Raw genomic sequence first — 6,715 nt, forward strand, 5'->3', positions numbered from 1 at the left:
TACTGCAGAAAACAGTCAGGCGTAGCGCAGGCGGGGATTTTTGACGCACGATCCGTTAAAGGTACCTGCCAGTAACCTTTAAGCAGATCCAACTTACTGACGTACTTTGCGGAACCTAAGTTGTCAATGCAATCCTCCATTCGTGGCAAAGGATAACAATCGGACTCCGTAACGGCGTTCACTTTGCGATAGTCGGTGATAAAACGGGGAGAACCGTCAGATTTAGCCTCTACAAGGCACGGGGAGCACCATGGGCTAGAGCTCTGTGTAGCTAAGCCATTAGATACCAGATAATCAGCCTCCTGTTTCATAAGCGCGCGCTTGGTCGGATTGGCACGGTACGGGTGTTGCTTCATCGGCCTCGCGCCTTTTACATTGATGTCATGCGTTATCACATTAGTTTGTGTCGGGACATCATGAAAAAGGCACGGGAAACGAGCCACTAACTGGATTATGTCATGCTGCTGCTCCTCCTGCAGATGACTTAACGTAGTGGGCAGCGTCTCTATCATCTCCGAGTTACATAACCGGGCACCCGGCTGATGATGTGAATGCATCACCAAACCATCGTCAGATGGGCCGGAACTATCTGTAACAATCAAGGCGGAACCAGCTACTCTTTGATTAGCCAAGCCGTCCGGCTGGCTATCAGAGGCAGTGCGTTAATGGTAACGCTTCAACATGTTAATATGACAGACGCGTGTTTTACGTCGTCTCTCGGGAGTACCAATAACATAATCGGTGTCACTAAGACAATCACGGATTTCGTATAGACCGAGGAATTTGGCGGAGAGCGCAGCACCGGGAATAGGCAATAGTGCGAGGACCTTGTCACCTATCTCAAAGTGCCTAGGAACAGCGGCACGGTCATAATTACGCTTCATGACAGCTTGTGAAGCGGAGAGCGACTCTCTAGCGAGTTAATTTGCCCGGTGCAGACGCTCACGAAACTGACTAACGTAATCCAATACGTTCTTATCTGGAGGAGTATCAGCCGAGAGAAACTCATCATGTAAGATTTTAAGGGGACCGTGGGGCGTATGGCCGAAAACAAGCTCTGCGGGACTGAATCCTAACGATTCCTGAATAAAACGAAGGGAATTCCCTCATCCCAGTTTTTTTCTGTTTCCATACAGTATTTCCGCAGCATGCTTTTTAGGGTCTGATGCCACCGTTCTAACGCACCCTGCGACTCTGGGTGATACGCAATGGAAACAACATGTTTCACCTGCAGTGTTTGGAGGACCTGTTTGAACAACTTGGATTTAAAATGTGTCCCTTGGTCACTCTGAATTACACGCGGTATTCCAAATGTGGAAAAGAACTTTGTCAACGCCTTAACTACAGCAGCGGAAGTAATGCTACGCAGCGGAATAGCTTCCGGGAAACGAGTAGACGTACACATAATGGTGAGTAAATACTGTTGACCCGTTTTTGTACGTGGTAAAGTTCCAACACAATCTATCAACACCCAGTCAAAGGGCTCACCTATAGCCGGTATGGGATGTAACGGAGCTTGCGGAATTTTCTGATTAGGCTTACCGACAACCTGGCACACATGACAGCAGCGGCAAAAGCTGCAGAGACATCCTTCTTTAAACCTGGCCAAAAGAAATGTTTGAGAACGATCTGATAAGTTTTAGTCACGCCCAAGTCTCCCGACCATTGCCTCTCATGCGCTACGGATAGTACGTGTTGAAGGTATGTCGCCGGCACAACTACCTGATTTACTACACTCCAGTCAGTTTCAGCAGTAGCAGTGAGGGACCATTGGCGCACTAATATCTCCTTATCCAGCACATAAGGTACCTTCTCACCCCTTGCTTTGTTATTACTCACCACCTGCTCGAAACACTTCGCAAGCGTCGGATCCGCCCTCTGCGCAGCGAGTAAACGCTCTCAGGTTACCGGGAGTGTCGAACCGTCAACAGCTGGGCTGGCAGGTTGCGGTGACGCAGCGGCCACGGCAGGGAAAGCGGAAACCACCACGTCTGGCTTTTCCTCCGGCATCTTGTCCTCTGTAAGCAATGTTCCAAACATAGTATCATTTAATGACACCTCCGAGTCACTCTTACGCGCCTGCGCGCGAGTGACAGCACAAATGGGGAAATTGTTGGCATGTGTTATTTCAGACAATACAGGCTGAGGAGAATCCAATATTTCAAGTGCAGGAGTTACCTTACCTCCTGCAATGTCATTTCCCATTAGGAAAACTATATCCTGTATGGGTAATGGTGGGCACACAGCAACAGGGAAAAATCCCGTGATTAAGTTGGATTGTATGTGTACCTTGTGCACGGGCCGGGGCACATAACCCATTTCAATGCCACATAATATTGATCCATTCTTCATCATAGTCAGAGGAAGAAATATTGGGTGACTCCGCATGAATTAAACCAATGTCTTTCGGCCGGGTCATGCTTGGTGGCTGCTCCTTACGTTTGAGGATTGTGCAGTTAGCAATAACATGTCCAGACTGATGACAATAGTAGCACTCTCTCTCCTCTTTATTTACAGTGAAAGCTTTCGCTGGCTTACCAACAGGTGCACCGGGCATACGGCGAGGTCTCTCGACAACAACCGGCGAGAACACCGATTTATGCGTTTGCACATATTCATCAGCCAGTACAGCAGCTGCGGAGAGAGACTGTACTTTCTGTTCGTTTATATATCCCACAATGCGGTCAGGCAACCCCCTCTTAAATTCTTCCATGAGAATTAATTATTTTAAAGCAGCATACTCTGCGGCGTTACACAAATCAATCCACTTTGTCAACAACATCCCCTTCTCCCTGGCAAACTCAACATGTGTTTGATTAGAACTAGGGATGCACCGAATATTCGGCCGCCGAACATTATCGGCCGAAAATGGTTAAAAAGGCCCTTTCGGCTTTCGGCCGAAAGGGTTCTAGCACCGAAAAAATATCACCGAATGTCAGAGACCAGGGTTACGTTGGTAAGCTAACGTGTTGTTGTGATGACGTAATCAAAACATGGCGACAAGCACGGCGCGCGACCATGCTCGCGGCTGGCTCACAGCCAACATGTCTGCCGCTTGGAGATATTTAAAAATATCAGAGAAAGAGGCGCGGATTGCGATTTGTAAAACGTGTTCAGCTGACATTTCTTGAGGGGGTGTAACTGCAAAGACTTTCACCACTTCGGGATTACTTCACCACTTCAAATCAGAACACCCGGACAAATATGCGGAGTAAGGTCAAATCACAAGCACTGACAGCGAGAGACTGTTCAGCGCTGCCTCTCATGTGCTTGATGAGAAGAGGAACAGACTTATGGCTGATAAAGCAGAGAAGCTACTGTTCATTAAAAAGAACCTCCCACTTTTCCTTAATAAGTAGACAAGGCTGGCTTATCATAAGCTTATCTAGTTCTACATGTCTACTCTATAACCACTTTCCTGAACAATTTTCTTTGTGAGTTATAATTCACCATCTCAGGTTATCATTAGGGGGAAATGACAGCAGCACAGTGTTCAATATATTGTACTTTCAGTATCTAAATGATACAATGTTTACTACTTTGCTTATGAGGACAGACAGCCTTATTTACAGATTCTTGAAATTCAATTGTAATTTCATTTGTAAATAGTTACATTCATGTGGATTTATCCAGTTTGCACATTTGTATGCATGCACTTATAGGTGCATTTGTTGTTGTTGAAGGCCTGGCTGTTACAGTCTTTATTTACACTATTTTGTTGTAGGCCTACTGGCCTAGATGTTTATTTTAAAGCACCTTGGCTTTGTTCTGAATGCACGTTGTTGTGGTTATCCTACAGAGAAAAGAAAATGCACTTGACTTGGAATTAATGTACTGTATGCATTCAAAAGTGCTGAATAAATGTTTTATGGACCCATAATAGTGATTATTATTTAAGTTAAGTTTTGCCATAATCATGTATTTTTCCATAATCAGGTAGCTGAACAACATTGGTAAAAAATGTATACATTATATATATATTTATTTCTATTAATCATTTTCGGCCTTTCGGCATTCGGTTTTCGGCCAACTGTTTCCTATTTTCGGTATCGGCCAAGAATTTCCCATTCGGTGCACCCCTAATTAGAACCCTTTCTATGGTTCCTAAACTTCCTCCGGTAAGCTTCAGGAACTAGCTCGTACACCCTAAGTATGGCACGCTTCACCAGGTCGTAACTTAGGCTGTCCTCCAGCGAAAGAGCAGCAACCGCCTCCTGAGCTCGCCCGTGAAGTTTACACTGCACTAACAGAGCCCAGGCTTCAGTCGGCTACTGTAGTGCCGCTGCAATGCGTTCAAACGCACCAAAATATGCATCCACCTCAGTTTCACGGAAAACCGGCACTAATGAAATATTCTTACCTACATTGAAGGCAGGTGGATGAGAATGAAGTGGAGAGCTTTCTCTAGGATTGCCAACAACACCGGATGCGCGCAGTTCGGAGTCTAGCTCTATCTGCCGTATCCGGACCCGGACTTCCTTATCTGCCTCGATTTTCCTTATTTCTAACTGAAACTGCCGGTCTTGCTCCCTGTCTTTAGTTTCCAGCTGAAGCCGGGCGAGGCGGACTTTAAGTTTATTCCCTTCCCGGGAATCTGTACTTCCAACAGGAGAGGGTGGACATTTACGAGGCGGCATGAGCAGTGCTTAACACGGCTCGCCCCCCTTCGCTGCCATCACTCTTTTCTTGGCTAAATGTAAACTCCTCCGCCTGCCTCTGACTTATCGGGTCTTCAGTTAAAACGTTAGACACTGGAAGCTCAGCAGGTACAGCCATTACTAGTAATTCCCTTCTCACCATCTCATCCACTACCAATGCCTTCAACTCTTTTTTTAACATTTGCCGATTTACCACCAAACTGAAGTGCCGCGCTATCTCTGTCAACTCGTCCTTATTACACCGGTCCAGCTGCTCATAGCACGGCCAGACTAAGAACGCCTCTATATCAAAAGCTGCCATCTCTGGGTGTACTGCCCACATGTGTTATAAAAATGTTTATAGGTATAACAAAACCAACTATAACCCCAGGAAATAATTTAAATATTCCGGACTAGCCCCCACGTGTTACGTTCCCTACTGGGCTAGGGTAACCAAAGGGAAGCAACACGACCAGAGTGGAATTAGTAACAATTATAATTGGCTTTATTATAACAGGTGATAACAAAAGGCAGGCAAACAGCCTGAAACAAACCAAAAAGGCCAAATACGGATGGTCTAACCAGCAACAAAAAGAGAACTCCAAAAGAGAGTTGTAAAACCTATCCAGCGTAATAGGTAAACGAGAAATCAAAACCTCACGGTAAACGGGTACAAATATAAATAAAAAGGCTGCACACACACAGCTGTGGCTGGTCAACAGGCGCTTAAGCTAACCTCGGTCTAAGCTATCACACGTAAAACTAATACTAACTGCTGTTCAACAGGAGCTAAGCTACCTGGGTCTAAGCTAACACAATGCTAAACACTACACAATACTAGACACAACACACAACTTAACACTCTGCTAAGTAGTCTAACTAATTATAGAGGATCTACACAGCATGAACACAACGAGTACGTAGCAAGAGGCTAGAGGCGTCTGTCTCCCAACACAGAGCCTCCAGAATGTTCTTCGTTCCCAGCCTTTGTACTCTTCCCCCGTACGATGTTCCGGAAGCGGGCGGGGATTGGATGACGTCCTCCAATCACCTGTTCAGACGTTGTGGGGTCGGGACGGCCAATGGCATCAGGGGAACTGCGCAGCTCATGTACACACACTGTTACAGCCGCTGCCTTCCTGGGGCTGTTAATTCTGTTTGTGTGTGTGTGTGTGTGTGTGTGTGTGTGTGTGTGTGTGTGTGTGTGTGTGTGTGTGTGTGTGTGTGTACACATGAGCTGCGCAGTTCCTCCGATGCCACTGGTCGTGCCGCCCTCGCAACATCCGAACCGGTGATTGGATGGACGTCATCCAATCCTCGCCCTCTTCCGGCACGTTTTCCGGGGGAGGAGTACAAAGGCTGGGAACGGAGATAATTCGGGAGGCTCTGTGTTGGGAGACCGACGCCTCTAGCCTCTTGATACTTTTCTTGTGGTGTTTAAGCTATTAGCTCCCCTGTAATCCGTAGACCAGGGGTACTCAAACTTTTTTGTTAAAGGTCCACTTGTGAATTTTATACAAGGTCAATGTTCCGGATCAATGCCAGTAAAGTCCCCCCCCCCCCCCCCCCGGATCGGAGCAACGAAGTTTCGGCTCGCATGGGGCCCCCTCGAGGGGGTTTCCCAACATGTCGTTGCAGTAAATTAAAGGGTGTTTCATGTTGTCGTTGCTGTGGACCTTCTTAATCTTTTTTATTTATATTTTAAAATTGTTACGTTTATTCTGGTTTGTTTTGTGTTTGTATCTTTTATTTTAAATTAATTAATTAATTTTATGTTTTGTGAGCTGAGCTGCATGATTTTATATTTTATGAATCTCTCTGTACAGCACTTTGGTCTGGAGGTTTTAAAGTGCTATATAAATAAAGTTGGATTGGATTAATCCACTTTATTTGGGGGCCCCCTTCTGGTCCAAGCACTTGCCTGTCGGTAAACTGCGCGCCTGTATACACACACACATTCAATACATACATACAGTATGATGGCTTGAACTAGTGGGAGAAATGGCACTGTTTGTCTGTAGCCAATGCCTTGAACCTCGGCAAAAATGGCATTCGAAGCTTTAGAAAGTCAAGGTAAA

General features: G+C 45.9%; 1 protein-coding gene across 1 annotated transcript in view; it reads right to left on the bottom strand.

The window, feature by feature from the left end:
* The window catches only part of LOC307014941 (G2/M phase-specific E3 ubiquitin-protein ligase-like), a 69,341-nt gene that overhangs the window by 22,524 nt on the left and 40,102 nt on the right, over positions 1-6,715 (bottom strand). The window contains exon 3 of the mRNA XM_079643221.1: positions 1,840-2,018. The gene's annotated coding sequence lies outside the window, so the exon portion shown is untranslated. The remainder of the gene's footprint in view (positions 1-1,839; positions 2,019-6,715) is intronic.

Source organism: Notothenia rossii, assembly GCF_949606895.1.
Source record: "Notothenia rossii genome assembly, chromosome: 1".
NCBI lineage: Eukaryota > Metazoa > Chordata > Actinopteri > Perciformes > Nototheniidae > Notothenia > Notothenia rossii.